We start from the raw sequence: 19,041 nt of genomic DNA, 5'->3' as shown, positions 1-19,041 counted from the left end.
TTGGTGTCTGGATGCATGAATAATATTTTTTCCCTTAAATTAGTGGGATTTAATTTCAAGCTGGTGATGGTACATGCTTGACTTGTATAAATAACAAATAAAACAAAAATGTAATATGACATTTTCTATATGACAAAATTATGAAGATAGTGTTTCCAGCCTCTTCATTCAATAATAGTGCCTATTATTAATCGTGCACATAGTTATAATGTATAGTAGGCCCAATGTTAATCTGACAAAGCATTTTATTTCAGGGGAAAAGAACATTGAACTGCAAAAAACAAACAAACAAACTTTTGTTTTAAAAATTGTGTTCCCCAGCAACTTCTTTCATACAACATGTTCATTGGGTGGTTACTTTGTTAGGATTCAAATATCATGTTTGGCAGCAATGATGGTAAAAATACAAGACCATCAAAAAAAATCTGAAGACTTCAAAAGCTAGATAGGACACAGACTCACTATTTTGCACAGGCTGGTCTTGAACTCCTGAGCTCAGGCTGTCCTCTTGTCTCAGCCTCTCCAGAAGCAGGACCTGTAGGAATACCACTGTGCATAAAACCCAAATTGTTTCTAACCTGAGGATTTTGGTAGTGGGAATTGAACCCAGAGGCACTCAACCTCTGTGTCACATCCCCAACACCTTTTTCTATTTTTATTAGATTCAGGGTCTCACTTAGTTGCTTAAAGTCTCCCTGAGTTGCTGAGGCTAGCTTTGGTTTTCAATCCTTTGCCCTCAGCCTCCCAAGCCACTGGTATCACAGGTGTCTGCCACTGCATCCACCAAATATATACAGCTTTACAGTGGCATAAATTTTGTTGCTTATGTTCCTAAACTCCAGTAATTGATTATTTTTTGTAGATTTCTAGCACATATATTGGTTTTTGAGAGTAGATCATTTGATGAAAATTTATTGGAAAAAGCCCTTCACCTGAAAATAAAGGTTTTCCTGGGAAAATAGATATATGAATCTTTTCTGCCATAAGATAAATTATGAATTCCATTTTCCCCTATTTTCCATAAACAAATAATCCTTGCTAATATCACCAAAAATTGGAGTGAAGTTGATAAAGGATTCTTATACCAGATTTTCTTCAGCTAATCAGCCAGCGCAGCCAAGTTTTTTAACCTATAACAGCACAGATGAATATAGTTGTGCAAGTTTTTAGTAAAAATGTTTTTGCAATATTAGTAGTCACTACTTGTTATTCTTATATAAATTTTCATTGTATTATGTGCTAAATATATTTGAAAAATATAACTTCCCATAATATTGAATAAGAGAAGTAAAACAAATAATCTACTATTTCCTCATAAATTTATGAAGAGGCATGTTAGTAACCACTAAATTGTGTTGTCCTGCAATTAATTTACATTTAATATAAATATTAGTTTTTCTCTTTTCATTCATGCAACTGTAGATTCCTTGAATTTATTTTGTTGCATTAAATATCCTTTATCTGTCTGCTTCCTTCTATGTAAGGAGAGAGGAGGATAAAGAACTACAAGTGTAAATACTAGGTCCTGGGGTACATGCATTTCAATTGTAACAAATGCTGCCAAACTATTTTGGTTCCTGTGATAAGCTATAAAAATCACATGGCTATATGTGCATATTTTTTCCTTTCAGATGAATTTCAGAAACTTTTCAAGTTCTAAAAACAACTCTTGTTGGGTTGACACTGTTCTTAAAGTCTTAACTATTGCTGTTTGCAGACATGGATCTTGAGCTTTCAGACAAAAGCTACTTGCCATGCTCTGAGTGTGTCATGTTTCTTATATATCTGGGAATTGTTGTACATGATCTCTCAGTTGTGAATGTCATTTCTTTTTGTTCCAGATAATTCCATCTGTTTCAGAAAACTCAGTTCAAGAGTCAACTGCTTGTTGAAACTCTCCTACTTGTATCTCCCTACACCCCTGATGGAGACACTCTTGTGCTCCTAGGGTTTCCTAAGAAACAGAAAGAATGAGAAAATGGAGAGTCCACCTCTGTTGTGTAGAATCAGCTAGGGGACACCTGGCTCACAAATTTATTTTCACAGTAGATGCTTATTTGGTAAATGCTAAATGATCAGACTGTTGGAAACACTAAGGATATACTAGCAAATAAAAGAGAGTCCTGGTTCCCATGGGACTTACAGCCCATTGGGAATCAGATAACAAAATGACAACTATTTATTTATTTTCCAGGTGAGGAATTTAGGGAAAAAATAAATCAAGGGTCAGAGAGGAAGAATGTAGGTAGGATAGGGAGTGGAAGTAGCAAGCTGTTTTGGGTAAGATGGTCAGGGCATATGTGTCAGATAAGGTAACATCTTACCAGAGGAGGAATAAGAGATGTGGGATGAGAACAGTGTGTAAAAAGGCCTTGAGGGAGTATTCTTGGGAAGAATGGAAGATAAAAATGTTGAGAGTGATGTGGGTTGTTTCATATATCAAACTATGAGGCCGTGATGAAGATGGTGGGATTTATAGAGTGAGATCAGGAGCCATTCAAGAGTTTGAAATCATTTTATGTTTTGAAAGGATCATTCCATCTAGGAAGTTAGCAGTGGTGTTTGAATAAGCAAATTACAAAGAGAAATAAAATTAAAATTAATGTATATTTTTCTGTCTTTCAGGAAGCTATACCTTAAGAGTTGATTATATATCACTGATGTAGAGATTGGTATACAATCTAACAAAAAATGTAAAAAGAAATACATATAACTTAAGAAAATCTAAGTTCTACAAATGATGTTTCCTTGAGGTGCCATTATGATGTTGAATCTTGGTGTTGTTTTATATAGTGTATCTTGTTGTTTTCATGTAACTATCCACTCCACAGAATGTCAGATCTAACATGTTGCCTACATGCTACTTCATCTCCCCGACACTACATTGACATGGCCATTATGTAGCATTATGTCTACTATTTCCAGTTTGAATTGAGGAAAGAGCTTGAGGAGTGATAGCCACCCTATTCACCCAATGTGTACAGATGCTTAACCACATCTTTAACTTTAAGCCCTTAATTTTACAACCGGTTTCTCCTTCTTAATATAGTGACATTAATTCTTTCAGGATTCAGAAAGAGCCATATTCTAAATGATGGAGGCAGAGTATGCATAAAAACAACCAATCATTTTGGGGCAGAGGCTAGGTAAAAACTAAATAAATTCCTTTTCAACTTTTGCCTTGGACTCCAATCCCATGGCTGCACTGAGCGTGACTGATAGTTCGATTTTATCTTAATTCTCACAGCACAGAAGACAGTGAATTTGGTAGAACGGTGGGTACCTACATTTCTATAAAACAGTAATCTGTTTAACCCTCATAATCCATAACTTTCATCCTAATCTAAGTGAGTTAAAATTAAGGGTGTTGGCATGACAGAGTTTTGTTTCTGCTAAATGTCTGAAAGTGACCTGAAATAAATGGAAAGAAAATAATACAGACAACAGAAAACAGGTTCACTGAATAGAATTACCAATTAAAATGTGATTTCCAAGAAAAACACAATTTCCTTGAAGAAGAATATAAGTTAGAATATATATCATTAAGCTTTAGTTTCAAAAGCATGAAATTTAACCATGTAACTTCTAAAAAATGTAAAAATATTTATTAATCTAGCATTTATTATCTTCATAACTGGCCTGGAGTCTTATAAATTACCATGAAACATATAGTACATGAAACCCAGTATTTCATGAATTTCCACTATTCAAATAATTCACAATACATGCTAAGGAAACTTGGCTGTCATTTTGTTTGCTAATTGGATTTGTGGCCTCAAATTAGAATCACAAAAAACATTGCTATCTTGGTCAAGTTTAAAGTGTGAAGTGCTTGAAAAATTTTAATTTTGTAGTTTCTTTGCAGAGAATGATATACAGTATTTCAAATTTTGCTGAAAAAGTATTTAATGGATATATATCCATTAAATACTTTTTTATAAAAAATATTTATATAAATACTTATTTAATGTATATATACATTAAATGCTAATATATATATATATTAAATACTAATATATACATATATATACATATTTTGGAGACTAATGGAGTTTTACTATTCCTTATATGAAATTTGATATAAAATTGTAAACTTGAGTGAAATAATTGTTTTTCATGCTATGTAAATTTAACTTATATTCCTGTAAACTACTGCATATTAATTTCCTTTTTAGCCCAGTATTATTGAGGATTATGAATTATCAGCTGATGCTTCTGGAACAGGCATTCATTGATCATTTAGGATTAACAGACAGACCTTTCTATAGGTAAGAAAGAAAATATTACTCTTCAGTTTAACATTACATTTTTAAAATGTTGTGCACCATGGTAGAAATATGAAAATTGATTTTTTGCAAGCTAATAGAATATTTGAAAATGTATGTAGTGATAAATATACTATATTGAGTTTCCAAATAATGTAATATGACTATTAAGTATCTTTATTTTTAGCATTTTTTGTGTCTGATTATAAAAAAAATGTTTATTTTAGGAAATGTAAGAGATTCATTAAGACAATAAACAGAAAACAAAAATCTCTCCAATTACAGTAAAATATAAAATCAAGTTTATATTTTCTTACACATGATTTTAGCCCCTGTTCTATTTTAAATGTGTTTGTTTTTATATATATGCAACATAAAAATAAATTCAATAAACATGCATAATATGTAATAAATATTTTTATTTCCTCCCTAAATTTGTCATTAAAAGTTTTTCCCCCTAAATATTGACAAATTTGCTTATTTCTGATAAGTACCCAGCCACTGCCCCCAGGTTGCCCATACTGTGAATACTGCAAAATGGGTTATATTATGAACAGCCAGAAGTGGTGCCAACTTTCCCTGGAGGGATTATCAAAGGGTCAGAGGTTGGGAGAAAATAGTCATCCAAACAGGGTGACTATTTTGCCAATAGCATGGTTGTGCCTCTTTAAAACTTTACCTTGTTACATTGCAACTTATCCTCTTTCAGGGCTAGCACATGACCTGGCTTAGCCCCTTCAATGAAAGTCTTCTTTCTAGGCCTTGTAAACATTACAGATAGATTCAATGATTCTTCATGCCTTCAGCTAAGCATTAACTCACATTTAGAATGTGAATTTTTAAAGAAGAGAAAAAATTGGTTCGATGATTATAAATGGGAATTTAATTACCACAGCAGTGTTATAAGGTCAGGGGAAGTGTGGTGTCATAAAAGTCAGTTCTTATTTCCCATGCTCATTGAGACAAATAATTTAATTGTAGTCAGTTTCCTCCTCTGTAAAATACTAATGTCAACTTTGTAGAATTCACTTTTAAGAATTAGAAAACTTGGCCAGGTGTTGTGGCTCACACCTATAATCAGCAATTTGGGAGGCTGAGGCAGGAGAATCATAAGTTTAAGGCCAAACTTGGCAATGTAGTGAGGCTCTAAGCAATTAAGTGAGGCTCTGTCTTAAAATAAAAACTACTAATAATAAAATGAAACAAAAAATGGCAGGGGATGCGGCTTGGTGGTAAAAGTCCATTAGGGTCAATCCTCAGTATCCAAAAAAAAAAAAAAAAAAGAATTACAAAATTGTAGTGAATTCTTAAAAAATACAAGTACAATCTATACCAGGTAATCAGAAGTTGTTTATCCTTGTTACTACTGGTGTTAGCTCTGAACCACTTTGAGCTTTCTATTTAAAGTAAAATAGTTAATACATATTTCATAGACTAGTCTTTAGAGACTAATGAACTTGTAAATTTGCTTGCCAAAGGTCTTATTCAAAGTATAAATTTAGAAATATGAGATCCAAGATTGTATGGTGCTCCTCTTTCTTTCTTGTATGTCATTTGTGCAACTAATAGCAAAATATTTTCTTGACAGGCATGTCATCTATGCTCCAAGCAGCCACAACAAGTATGCATGGGAATCATTCCCAGGAATTTCTGATGCTTTGTCTGATATTGAAAGCAAAGTGGACACTTCCAAGGCCTGGAAAGAAGTGAAGAGACATATTACTATTGCAGCCTTCACCATGCAGAAATTGGCAGGAACTTTGAGAGAAGTAGCTTAAGAGAATACTTTAGAATCCCCAGGTTGAATTGGTATGGTATATCCATGAGTGTCTTGATAAATTAAGAAATAAAAGTGGAAGGTTTTGTGTGTGTGTGTGTGTGTGTGTGTGTGTGTGTTTGTATGTGTTTACTTTGTTCTTTGTTTTAGTTCTTGAATGTGTAATAACCCCAAAAGCAACATGACCTCACAAAGTGGCCATCTGCAGCTGAGGCAGTCCCTGAAGTTTTGACAGCTGAAGGCTCTCCGCAGGCAGGGAATCTTCCATGCAGCTGAAGCAAGATAGTCTTCATTGAAGGGGAATCACAGCAAATACAGTTTACATCAGAGTGAAATGCTGAAGGGAAAGGGGCATAAAACACAAGATTAAGAAGAAAAAGGAATGATTCAGTCCTAACAGTAGAGTATGTCCATGTCTTTTTTAAAGTAGATGATATTGAATAGTAAATATCTGCATATTTTTTAAAATTAAATTGGGTACATAGAAAAATTATGTAAGTTGCTTCTAAAATATTAATATTTGTATTATATTAGAAATAACTTTTTCTGCAGATACTTGAAAAAATTTTAGATGTCCATGTTAAATATATAAATAGGTACATTGCTTTTCAAAGTCAATTTTGTGACTAGAGTACCAAAATAAAACAAAAAATGTTGGAAGATCACTGATTTAACCCAACAGTTTATTTTACAAATCAGAGTGTTGAGACTCAGAGATGTCTTGCACATAATTATGCTAATAACTGAACCCAATAACACAAGCCATTTTCCTCCTGGTAGTTGTGAAGACCCATTATGTTATTATTTGTGAACACGACTCTGAAGAGAGTAAAGCTGTCATCAAGGGCTCCTTTAGCTAGGGTGCCTTATCCTTGGACTACATGCAGCAGTGTGTGTATTTATATGTGTTTTTCCAGGGCAGTACTTTTATATGTTCTGAAAAAAGACATAAAAACAAATATTGTTTAATTTGTATGTCAAATTAGCTTCAACTGAAATTCACTTCTCCTTGTGTGTCTTATTTAATGCTCATATTTTTCTGATCCTTTTGCATGTTCTTGATTCTTTCTTTTTTCAAAGATATTGAATATCCCTCATGCAGGAAACCTGTATATTTTATAATAAATTATTCTTGATCTCAACAGGGGGATCTAGTATATGTTAACTATGCACAAACTGAAGACTTCTTTAAACTGGAGAGGGACATGAAAATCAATTGCTCTGGAAAGATTGTGATTGACAGATATGGGAAGGTTTTCAGAAGAAATAAGGTAATATCATCTCTTTCCTTTTCCTCCAATATGAAAAGGTATAATGCAATTTATCTAAAATCTCCTTGCAACCTTTTGAAGACTATGATCCTCTGACATTCTGTAAATGTCCACCTTACAGGGAGGACATACTTACTAGCTTATGGGAAGTGGTTTTAAACTGGGCCACTGGAATTGGCCAGTGTTTGGCCAGGGTGAGCCAAATAGATTTTTCTGTACTTGCAAGTTACCCCTGTGGCCTACCTAGAAATGCATACTAGATTCATTGTTTCAGTATTTTTGTTTTAAATATTATGTCTAAAAATATTTACTGAAATAAATTTAATATACATTGTTATTATAGATATTAAGAGAAAATAAAATTCACATAGTAGTTTTTAAATTAATGTCACTTGACTTTAATTTTTAAAAATCTTTTTTTGGAAAATAAAAGATATTCACTTTCAACCACAGAACTAGGAGAAATCTGCCTGAGGAGTCTACTTGTTCTATATACTTCCAGAGCATCAAAAGGAAACACCAAGTACTCACTACCATTATATGGGTATTTTCCAAACCTGTTCTGAGAACTGATCCAGTTTTAGAACCTGAAGCACCACAGTCTGCTGACTTTATGAGGCTTCCCTAGCTCCCATTTTGCCCCTAGTAAATCATAGTATTTTCCCCTAATAAATCTCTTACTCATCTCTATTGCTTATTTCTTATTTCTTGAAGAACCCAGAATAAAATAAAGTGAGAAATACTTCCATTGTGTTTGTATTCTCTTCCCTTTCTTTCTCTGCTTTCATTATTGAATCTTCTTCAAATATGTTACTGTTTAGCCTAGCATTGGAAAGCTTTCCCCTTTCTTGCCTCATTTTTTTCCCATCTGAATGTCCCTTCTGTCCTTTTAGAAAAGGAGATGCCACTGATTTTTCTGAAAGTGAAGTTGGTAAAGACCAAAACATCTGGCTAGTTTGTCCTTTTTCTTTTTGAGTACAAAGCATTCTTACTCCTTGTATTCTAGCATGTATGAGAAAGTGTTTTATGACCTAGCATGCAAGGCCCTCATTTATGTAGGTGACCAGGCTGATATCTGGAGATTTGGAGGAATGTGTCCAATTTAAGAGGAGGTTAAGGAAGTATCCTGTGTTTGTTTTTGTTTTTTTTTTTTTTAGCCTATGTTTTTGTCAGCTTTTTTTTTTTTTTTTTCTGCAGTAACCAAAGGACCTGATGAGAACAATTAGAGGAGACAAAGTTTATTTGGGGACTCAGTCTCAGTCCATTGATGGCAGGCTCCATTCCTTGGGGCTTGAGGCAGAATATCAAGGAGAAAGGGGATGGCAGAGGAAAGTGGTCCAGTACTTCATATGGGGAAGGAAGGAAGGAGGAAGGGGAAGGAGAGAGGAAGAAGGAGAAAGGGGGTATGGGGTGGGGGATGGGGGTGGGAGAGAGAGAGAGAGAGAGAGAGAGAGAGAGAGAGAGAGAAGGCAGAAAAATTACACTCTGCTCAACAAAACGACATAATGGGAAGGCTGACCCTAGGGACCAACCCCTATCTAGCCACACCTTAATCCCTTCCAGGGATTAACAGTTACTACCCAGTTAATTCCTACCAGTGGATTAATTCACTAATTATGTTAAACCTCTTATAACCCCCAAAATCCATCTCTAAACTTTATCCCATTTTTTTTTCACACATGAGTTTTTGGGGTACACCTAACATCTAAACCATTACAGGGCTTTAACTCTGTCACATCAGCTATGATTTAGGATCAGGTACAATTTTTGAGTACAGTATGATCTATCGATTTATCTAAACATTAATAAATAAAATCTAAGTATTTATGAATTTAGACAATGACAGTAATTGTAGCATAACTTGTAATATTCTATAATCAAGATAAAACTTCAACAATCAATAAGTAGTCAAATATGTTACTGATTATGGTAGTAAATGAAATCAATAATAGATACAAGAATATTGTAAAATATTCAATGATATGGAACATGTTTGTGATACACTATTGAGTTAAATAGGAAAATTTCAAATCAATGTATAAGATGGTCCAAGTTATATAAATGTTTAAAAATGAACCCATTTTGTGTTTGTAATTAGGGAAAGAATGCATGAAACTGTTTCTGAAAGCTCAGTCCTGATCCCTGATGCCAATCCAATAATGAGTGACACAGTTTTGAGAAAAAGGAAAAATAAAGTTTATTGCTTTGCTAGCAAAGGAAAGGAGAAACAGAGGGGACTCCTGTCCCAGACACTGATTCTGCCCATCTGCAGGAACAGAGGGCTTTTAAAGAGGTGATTCAAAAGCTCTGTTGGAGTTGTAATTCACTTGTTAATTTGGAATATAATAATCTCTGAGATCTTCTGTCTCATTTACATACTCTTGCCAACAGGAATTTTAGTTGCACTTAGCAGGAGGCTAACTCATCTTCCAAGAAACCAAGTTTCAGTACTTTTCAAGCTTCTCTCTTAGTTACTTTAATTATACTCCCGCCAGATTTGTCACTAAGCCTTACACTTGCTCCATAGTTCTCTGCCTTCCTGCCTCTCTATATTATATCTTGTCCCTTGAGTGCCTTTTCCTTCACCTTCCCATTCCTATGTCTTGCTTACCCTTTAAAATACAACAAAGTAAAATCCCCTTTAGAAAGTTGTTACTGATCCAACAAGTTTCATTAATCCTTTTTGTGCTTATTTTGTAGAACTCTGTATATTATCTGTCATGTTCTATTTTATATCATAGTTGGTTTTATATATATCACCTTCTGAATGACTTGGGAACTTTTTGGTGGAATGATTATGTGTTACATTCCTTGTCAAGTAAACCAAAGTACATTTAGAAAGGTAGACAATAAATGTTTCACAAATGGTCAAATAAAAATAAATATGCTATAGGAAACAGATTTAAGTCACTACTATTTATAAATATTTACGGAATATCTAACATCTACCAAATACTTTCAGAGATCTTTTCAAAATTTATTCATATTATCTGATATCTTTAGAGTTTGACTAAAACCTCTGTTCTTTGTGAATGTGTGATATATCCTTTATCTGTTATTAGATTCTTACAGGTAACCATTTTTTAATGTTCTGTTGTTTTTTTACCTGTCCTTGAGGGACCATCACCATTACAGCATATTTTATTGTTCTGTAAGAAAAGGTACTATTTATTTTCTTTTTTATGTTATAATACACAATTGCCTATTTTTCTTCTTGATGAATTTGCATTTTTTTTGTTTTTCATGTTTATTTTGAAAAGAAAATACATTGACAAAGTTATAACTTGAAAAGATTTACAGTAAAAAGATTTCCTTTTATTCATTTCTATGAATGTTAATGTTAATAATATTGGAGAAATATTTTGTATATGATCATGTATATGTATATTCTTCCCCTGTCTCCTACAACTTCTTTGAATATTTAATATTTGCTGTTTTGACTATGGATTGTGTTTTCTAACAATGTAAAAATCCTCTTCATAGTACTAGATGATTTTATGTGAAAATTTATTGTACAAAAATAAATTGCATATTACTTGAAATTCTATTTATTAACTAAACTTCCGAGTGAGATCGGGAGGAAAATAGGATGTATTTACTCTCAAAGACTGTTTCTGCCCTACAACTAGATTTTCATCAAAATATATTTATAGTAGAGGTAGAAATTGCTCACATTGCATTTTCAGTTTTCTAAGTTTGTCTTGGGCCACATTCAACTATCTGCTGCTGTTCAGTTAAAATACTTTTTATTTCATGCCCAACCCAAGAAGTCAGCCCTTGCTCTGATACAGTAAAGGTAGCTGTATTGAAGGGAAATGACAAGAATCACACCATTTTATAAATATTACCATATTACTTTTCTCAGTCTCCTACTAAAGATTACAGTGAGCTGATAGCATGTAGTAGCTGTCCACGTGAATCCTTTTACCTTTTCAAATTCAAAATAAAATAAAATAAAATAAAAAGCATGAAGCTTTTAGGGACATATGACTTAAGCAAAATTATTTCCTTTGATCTTTCTTTTTTTCCAGGTAGTTATGTGAAAATACACTTTTTGTAAGAGATGACAATACAAAGATTTAGGAGTATATTTATCAGGGAAAATTCCAAAGAGTTATACATCAAGCTTTTTATTCAGAGCATACTCTGGAGAGCACTTCTAACATTTACTCTTGAGAGTAGTAGCACAAAGTTAAAATTCTAGTCAATAATTTAAATCTCAGCTGTACCACTTATCAGCACAAAACTTTGTGCATGTTACCTAATCACACTTAGCCTCAAACTTCTCATCTGCGAATTGGGAAAAATAATGGAACCTACTTTATAAGGCTTGTAGTAAGGATTAATTGGCATATTATATTCAAAATGTTTTACATGACACCTCTCTCATAGAAGCTATTGTAAACAAATGCTCAAGAAAGTAAATTCATTGACACTTACAACTTGTTAAATAAAGTAAAAGTTTTCCTCCAGCTAATAATGATATTTTTTCCTTTTTTTGTCCAACAGATACATGGGTGGCTCAGCACCACCAGATAGCAGCTGGAAAGGAGGTCTCAAAGTGCCTTATAATGTGGGACCTGGCTATACTGGAAAATTCTCTACACGGTTAAGAGAGTATTTCAATTTAATTCTTTAATACAGATCTTTTAAGAGACTAAAATTGTAGAGAATGACATAAAAAGTAAAATGTATATAGCACCAGTAGGAAGCAAAACTAGAGGTTGAAGTGGGCCACACTTTTAGAGGGGTTGTGGCTCAACAGTAGAGCTCTTGACTAGCACATTCCAGGAATGGTTTTGAACCTCAGCACCACATAAAAATAAATAAAATAAAGGTAATGTGTCCAACTACAACTAGAAAAAAAATGGCTAGTGTAATTTAAACAATGAAAGAAGATTTAAAAATTGTGGTGTTAATTTGTTAACCAGGATTTTTGAGAATGTATGCTTTCTCTTTTCTTTAGAAAAGTCAAGATGCACATTGATTCCAACAGTGAAGTGACAAGGATTTACAATGTGACTGGTACTCTCAGAGGAGCCATGGAACCAGGTAAATTAACTATTTTCTCAGCAAATATTGAGTGAGAAACTCTTATGTTCCAGGTGGTGGTCTGAGCTCTGGGGCCATAATATGAACAAAGAATATGACACTTTGCCCTAATAAAATTTGCCTAAACACTATCTATAATGTAATATGGTATTGTTATACATGTTGTGAAGAAAAGAAAAGTGGAGCTAGCTTGGGGAGATGACTGAAGTGAGTGATAAACTATGAGTGTTTCAGTCAAAGAATTAAAGCAAGGTGGGCAGGGAGAGAAATTTGAGGTGTTTCTCTAAGTTTTCTTGATTTGCTTGCCATATATTTTACATAAGGAAATGTTTTAACGATAACTACAAACATCTGCACAAAAGGAAAAACTCAGAAAACTAAGATAAACTTAAGTTAATGAAATCTTTGTAGAATGTTATTTTCTACAACTAAAGTAATTGACAATATCTAGACACATGCATTCCATAGTTTTTCAAATGATGTGCTGATTAATATATTTTATATATAGCCTTCTTTTAGCACATCTCAGTTCCATAGGAACTAGTTGGTTCCTTACTAACATAGATACATGTAAATTTTATATGCTTCTTCTTATAAGGGATCAAGAATGTTGATATCCTTCTAGTGAGTACTGAACAATGTATAACTAGCTCTTAATTGCATCTTATTTTGTATGGGCAATGTGCTAAACACTGAGACTGAAAGAATAATAAAGACCTGGGATGAGGGGCCCCTACTTTGTAAGGAGAGCCATACATTCAATTGTAATCTGTGTTTTATCAGATGTGGAAACTTGCCCTGAGAACTGGGTAGACAGAACAATTCCCTTTTTTCTATGAGAGATAAAAGTTCAGAGAGGAAAAATTAGGACCTGTACCTTGAAAATTTGGAAGAGTAGAAAGTACAGAACTGTGTTTTTTCACTCCGAAAATGTTGGAAGGAAAGTGGTAAGGTAAGAGAGAGTAATAGAGAATTGAAAAGGTGGATAAAAATAAAAGTATATAATTGTCCATATAGTTTGGATTACAGTAATATATTGAGGTATGTATTTTCTCTATCACATTCATACTCTCTTTATAGAGAGGAAGCATATTAAAATCAGATCAAACAGCACATTTGCACAAGATTTCAAGAAACTTGCTATTTTTCTTGAGTTGTGAGTGCTTCCTGTTTAGATATTGTTGAATCATTTGCAATTTACTCCATTTTTGACCTAAAGCCACAGCCTTGCAATGTTGGTTTCTAGACAGATATGTCATTCTTGGAGGTCACCGAGACTCATGGGTCTTTGGGGGCATTGACCCTCAGAGTTGAGCAGCTGTTGTTCATGAAATTGTGAGGAGCTTTGGAACACTGAAAAAGGAAGGTAATATAAACAAAAAATAAAAGACCCGTCTCTTTGAATTCTCAACTAAGTCTTCTGTAGTGTTAATTTGAAAATACCATCTTAGCTGTTGCTATCTGTTGATCAAAATAGAAGACAGCCATTATTATTAGATAATTTATTTATTAATTTTAATTTATTACGGACTATGGTATTATTGGTAGCATAAATTAAATGATAATCTAACATGAAGGAATTGCACTGTTCTTGGCTGTTCTTGGTAATTAAGAAGATGTAGCCAGGTTCTTCCATAAAAGGTCATAAGCCAAAGATTTCCTGTCAGAGAGCTGCAAACAGAAATTCCTGGGCTCCTTCAGTCTCACTCCTCAGGTCATGAAGACTAAGGATATAGAAGCTATGCCCAGAGAAATACTAATCTGGCTGTCTAATGGGATTCTGCTCAATGTAGGGTGTCTGTTCTCTCCTATTCTCATCCATATACTTAGAACCACTGATTCAGTCATTTTAGAATCTTCATATGAAAACCAAAATAAAAAATGTAGTTTCAATGATTTTTAAAGTAATTTTTATACCTTGTGAGCAGCAAGTCTATTCTCTTTTCTGACCCTGCAAACCAGGTGTCTGAGGGCTGTAAGATGAAAACATTATATTTAAGCAACAGTAAAAACAACAGTGAAAGTATGTTTAGTTTGCATGCTATTGATTTTCTTTGAGAAACAGTGTTATCATATAAATGACTCATTTTGACTTTATAACAACCAGGGAGAAGTTTATGTAGTTATTTTAGTATTTCTTTTGCAGATAAGTTAACCAAGTTTAGAGAATTAAATAATTTTCTCAGGGTCTTGTAGGTAATATGTGGCCCAGTGAGACAATCAGAGTTTAGATTGAAATTTCTGGGTACTGTTTCACAAAACCATATTGTCTCCAATTAAAATAAAACACAAGGGTTCTCCATTCTCTTCTCCACAGAAATATCTTAGATTTTAAGAAAATAAATGAATGGAGACCCGAATTTACATATTAAATGAATTGGTAGTGTTTAATCTTATTACAAAAAAAAACTTTATGATTTGAGTCAGGCATCATGGTATACATCTATAATCCCAGGAGCTCAGGAGGCTGAGACAAAGGATCACAAGTTCAAAGCCTTAGTAAGGCCCTAAACAATTTATTGAGACTGTGTCTCTAAATAAAATTGTAAAAGAGGGCTGGGGATGTGACTTACTGATTAAGTGCCCCCTAGGTTCAATCCTTAGTTTGATTCTCCCACACATTAATGTTTCATGATTTGATATGACACTTGAAAATCTCTCTGATAAATGCAAAACATGTCTGTGGCAATTATAGAGTATGCTGAAACAATGAAATGTTAAGGAATAATAATAGGAAATCTGAATAATGCTTTTAAAAAACTTTAAAAAACAGGATGTTAAATTCAACAGCTATAGCATAAGCATTCTTTTTTGGGATGTGTGTATGTGTGTGTAGACACATTTTAATATAGCTTATTTAGCAACTAAAATATAAACATAAGCCAGGATAAATATTCCTAATAAATACACATGAAATATTTACTAACAATGACAGCTTAGAATTTTGGGATCACTAAAAGCTTTTTGAGCATTGCTCCATTTAACCCTCAATATTCAAGTAGTGACTTCACATTTATTCTGTTGTCCTGGTGTGATGAGGAGATAGACTTGGTCAGTTTGAATAACTCACCTCATGACACCTCTTGTAAGTGAGAGAATCAAGATTTGAACAAGATCTTTCTTTAACTCTGAGGCTAGAGTCTTACCGCCCATCCACATGACCTCCCTCACTGAATTACACATATTTCAGCAGCAACAGGCATTGCTGTTGCTAATGGAGCCCCTGTTCACTAATTCTACCAGAGGCTGGAGTGAAATCACACTGTCAGCTGACACTGAGCATCTGTTTATGTGATGTCAGAACCACAGGGAGGAGTTGGAAATGATTTTTCAGTTCCATGGGTTGTCAGAACTCTGGCTGCACCTAGCAATATCTTCTTTCTTTTTAGGCAACTGCAGAACAGAAAGCCTTCTAATCCATAGCCAATTATCAAAAATTTATTAGAATATTTTATGGCTTTTTAAAGACTATTATTGTGTCTTTATTTCTCCCTTTTCAATCATGCTATTTCACTTTGACAAATCACCTTTAAAATCTTACAAAAGGAAATTATTTTTTTGGGGGGGGGGTGCTACTCCAGATTAATTCAAGGGCACTTGACCACTGAGCCACATTCCCAGCCCTATTTAGAATTTTATTTAGAGACAGGATCTCACTGATTTTTAGTGCTTCATGGTTACTGAGGTTTGCTTAGAACTTGTGATTCTCCTGTCTCAGCCTCCTGAGCTGTTAGGATTATAAGTATGAGCCACAAAGTCTAGCCCATTATGATTCTTAAATTCAAAATGCACCCTTCCTAATCAACAAATGATGCTTTCAATTCTTTCTTTTCTTCTTTTTTTTTGTATTTGTTTATTTTCCCCTATTTGGGCTTGATAATTTCTTGGGTACAGTACATTTTTCCCCAGTATTTATATACATATACATATATATTTTAGCATGGAGGCCTAGAAGAACAATTTTGTTTGCAAGCTGGGATGCAGAAGAATTTGGTCTTCTTGGATCTACTGAGTGGGCAGAGGTTAGTGAATAATTTGCTATAATGTTAAATTTCATAGTAACAAAGCAGTGGGCTGGGATGTAGATCATTTCTAGAGCATTTGCTTAGTGTGCACAGGTTCGGGGATTTGATCTCCAGCACCACAAAACATACCAAAAGAAAGCACTTTGGACTTAATAGTTAAATCTGTAAAAATAACAGATGAATACAGTGAGAAAATGCTCAAGCTTTTTTTTTTTTAATCTTAACCAATAAATCCCTGCTCAAATCTCAAGAAAAAGCTATCTTCACTAAAGATCTAAGTTTTGTTTTTTAGAGATACAATGTTACTTGTTGAAAATAATTTATCTCTATTTTCTGAATTTATCTCTATTTTCTGGGAGCATAATAGTAAATAAATGCCGCATCCGGCCTCAGGAACCGAGTCTGGCGAAGGATGTCGAGGTTAAAAAAAAAAAAATCACAGGACACCAAGGTTCTTCATCCAGGAGGAGGCATGTGTGCGCTTTATTATCCAAGTTTGTTCCCTTATATACTTTCTATAACTGCAGTGGAAATTTAGCCAAAACAGGGGAGGAATAACACCTGCTACTCTTGGGTTACAGTGACAGTCCCTTATCAGGAAGCTCCTAGAAGGCCAAGTTGTTCCCAAAAAGGCACATATGTCTGAGGCAGATAAACATGAAACCACAAGCCTGCACATGACCCTGTGAGCTGGCCACATTGACATTCATATCAGAAGGCTGGGGGTTGAATCCCCAGGGGCCAGGGTGGGCCTGCTACCAGCAAGTCCCCCTCTTTTGTTTTTTGCATGTCAATGGGAATCAAGTAGCCCCTGTCTTAGGTCCTCCACTGCCCTTACAGTGCTTACCCATCTCTGGGGTGGCCCCATTCCCCTGTCTTAGGTTGCAGTGCAAGCGTGGAAGTTGCCTGTCACTGGGTACTACAAGATCAGCTCTTGTCCTACGTAAAAGACACTTTTCAGTTAGGATGTCATGGCCAGCAGGACACAACTGCGGATCTCAGTAATCATCTTTTCCAGTGGGATAGCTATGACCAGGGAGCTTTCTGAATGTAAGGATCTGGGATGACGGCACCAAGTCAGCAGGGTAATTAGGGACCTGGGCAAAAGCAGGCACATAGGAGGGCTGGGTATTGGCTCCTGTCCAGTTACATCTCATCTCTGGATGGGTTGTAAGTACACCTGGTGGGTGGAGTAATCAATCTTCTGGCGTTGGTAGTGAACCTGTATTGTCTTGGAGGTTAAAATGTTAATCTGGTCTTTAATGAATTGAGTTATCCTATTTGCAACACAAGGTCCCAAGGTTGAAATCAAAAGAAGACTCAGTAAGGGTCCCAGGAGGGGAAGAAGGTAGGGCAGGAACCCATTCATCCCAGTCCAAAGAGAGTTCTCAAATAGTTTTTTTCTCCTTTTCTCTAGGTCTTCTTGAAGCTCCTTGATTTTAGTGCGAACTATGCCTGATTTATTGGTATAGAAGCAGCACCTTTCTCCCAAAGCCAAGCAAAACCCTCCCTGATTGGCAGTCAGCAGATCTAGGCCTCACTTATTCTGAAGGACTACTTCTGCCAAAGAGTCAATTTGGTCTTGTAGGTCCCCAATAGCGCCAGATAGGGTCTGCACATCATCTATAAGCTGCTGAGATAGACAGCGATAAGAATGTATTGCTGTACCCAGTCCAGCTGTGCCTGTGCCCACAGCAGCCCTTATCCCCAGTGTGGCGAGTAGTGGTAAAGCCTGTATAGCTCGCCTGTGCCTTTTTACTAGGGTGTCTAGACTGGGAATAGGTAAGGGCTCATCCCCAAGGACAATGGTTATGTCAGGGAGGAGCAGGGTGAGAACACAGACACCTGTCCAATTTGCAGGGAGTCGAGGGAAGGCAGAATTTTCCCCACACATAAAAACAGTGCCATTAGGGTGACAGAGGGCTAGAGTGGGTGAGGAATAATTTTTTTACTTTTGAGCAATTTCCAAAGGAAGTAACAGCAACATCAACATCATAGGTGTTGTTTTGCATCATACCCAGGAGACATTCTGTAAAAGTGCCCATAGGTTGCACCTTGAAAGGCAGTCCAGGCTGGCAGGTCTCATCATCAGATATGATGGCATTGATAGGAACCGCCACAGGCATGACCACCCCTGTTGTTATGCAGAGCCAGTAGTCACTAGCAAGCATGGGATCAGAGTTGTTAAGTAAGAAAAGGGTGGTTTTTAAGATATCCCATGTATTGGCATCCAGATCTGGGATCTCAGACTTAGGCAGCACCAAGGGGTGGTATATGAGGTCAGGGACCTGTGGTTTCAAGAGCTTGATAACTTGAAGATGTTTAACAGAATCAGTAGGTCCCCCCTCCCCATCAGAGATCCCTGTAGGGGCTACAGTGGGCCAACAGGAGGACTTACCAACTTGACCCTGGCACCCAGCCGACCGAAGTTTAGATTCAACTCCCCCTTGGCCGAAAAGAAATGGAGTGAAGTGAAAAGTCACTCCCACCCCCTCCCCCAACCGGATCTCAGTCAATCTGGCCTCAAAATACTGTCGTCCCTTGTGTACACAAATTGAGGCCATCTTTTAGCAAGGTACATGAACTGCGGAAGTATAAGTGCAAGTTGTGGAGCAGTTACTGAGGGTTTTTGTGGGACCAGGGGGGTTAAT

At 35.3% G+C, this 19,041-nt stretch overlaps 1 pseudogene; it reads left to right on the top strand.

Annotated features, from left to right (window-relative positions):
* Positions 1 to 19,041, top strand: part of LOC144376686 (putative N-acetylated-alpha-linked acidic dipeptidase) — a 143,857-nt pseudogene that overhangs the window by 16,641 nt on the left and 108,175 nt on the right.

The sequence above is a fragment of the Ictidomys tridecemlineatus genome, chromosome 4, assembly GCF_052094955.1.
Source record: "Ictidomys tridecemlineatus isolate mIctTri1 chromosome 4, mIctTri1.hap1, whole genome shotgun sequence".
Classification (NCBI taxonomy): domain Eukaryota; kingdom Metazoa; phylum Chordata; class Mammalia; order Rodentia; family Sciuridae; genus Ictidomys; species Ictidomys tridecemlineatus.
This window is presented reverse-complemented; position numbering and strand designations above follow the sequence as displayed.